Below are 1726 nucleotides of genomic sequence, written 5' to 3' on the forward strand. Positions count from 1 at the left end.
ATATTAGCTTATTGTATTTAATCGAATAAACGTCCCGAATTTGAATAAATGCCTCCACCAGAGCCTCACTTTGGGATAAACGCATCTCTCCGGTAAACGCACCTGGGCGTTTATTTTGTCCTCAAATTGGCGCCCTCTTAAATGACTGTAAACAATACGGTACTAATGCAAGCAACATTATTCTCAACAGATTCTATTAGTGTTCTTCTTGAGTATAGCATTTTTGTTGTTGGTTGGGATTGGGATAAGTCTTAGGATCACTCAATAACACACTAGACGGTATATGGTATATATAAATAAATTAGGCATCTATGAAATAGGGGCATGTTTGTTCCGGTCCAACATTATGTAGATACGGATCACAAGTGACAGAAAACAAGGTTTAACGTATTTCGGAAACATATATATATTTATTTGTACATAAATATTTCGGTCGTCTCTGCAACTTTCCTCGGTGTAAACTCACTTCTGAGTATTGATCATTTTCAGGTGCAGAAGGCATGGTTATATTTGGAAGTTTTGTCAAATTATTGGGAACTATACTCACACAGAAAATGTATTAGCCGAAAGTGACTGTTAACAAAGACACACACAAGTTAATATGTTAATAGATAAGTTTACAATTCAAATGTTTAATAGAAAATATATTACTATATAAATTATTTATTACAAAATTTTAGTAGAAAATACAATATAAAATACCCTTCATGGTTATTCAAAAGTAAAACGCTATCAAGCGTTTTCCAAGTCATCGTAAAAAAATGCAACATTACACTAAAATATATTTTTCGATAAACATGTTTAAGAAATCATCTTTATATCAAATGCATACATACCGGTACTGTATTCAATACGCAACCAACACATGTACAATCAGAAACGATAGAATTTACCTTGTTTTATACTTTTCTAATATTAGGCAGGACAGTTTAGAATTAATTAAAAGATCATTCAGAAGTTTTTTACCAGCCTTATTATCATTCAGTTACTGATATTATTAACTTTTTTCATTGTGAAATTACAATTTTACGGATTGAAACAAACGCAAGTATTGCTAGATTTCAATGAAATGCAATAAATAAATAATATTCATGTTTCGTATTATATTCAGTCTTTGAAAGTGTATAATTTATCGCCTAAGACTCGAATTTGTCTATCTTTCAAGGCAAGTGAACTCTAAATCCTAGGGTTGGAGGGTGCCATCACCAATAATCTTAAAGTTAAACACTCGGATGCATTACATATTCATACAATGGAATGATTAGTGGCGGATTTAGAGGGGCGTACGTCCCCTCTATTTTCTTTTTGTCAAGCTTTTCAGAAAATTACCATGCTAAATAGTAAAAATCAATCAAATAAGAACACAGATTTATGAAAGTGCTGGAGGTTTAACCCCTTGCACCCATATCAGGGGCTCTTCCTTGAGACTCTCACGCAGTTCGCATATTCACACCCGTCTTCCTTACCGAGCTGGATCCGCCCCTGTGATTTGGAATAATGTTTATTTGAAGTACCGGTACTGTACGAAAGAAAGTAGAATAAAGTTCTTACCATTGTAAATATAGATATTGATATTAGTTATAACAATTATTAACCTTATAAATTATGAATTAAAATATATTAACATATCTAAATCTTGCAACATTTTCACCACTTTCGAGCAATCGATTAAATTAATAATGAAAATACGACAATCACATTTAACTCTAATAAATTTCAAATACCG

The sequence above is a fragment of the Anneissia japonica genome, unplaced genomic scaffold (genome assembly GCF_011630105.1).
Source record: "Anneissia japonica isolate Jap-2015-1 unplaced genomic scaffold, ASM1163010v1 scaffold53116_len9983_cov93, whole genome shotgun sequence".
Taxonomy (NCBI): Eukaryota; Metazoa; Echinodermata; class Crinoidea; order Comatulida; family Comatulidae; genus Anneissia; species Anneissia japonica.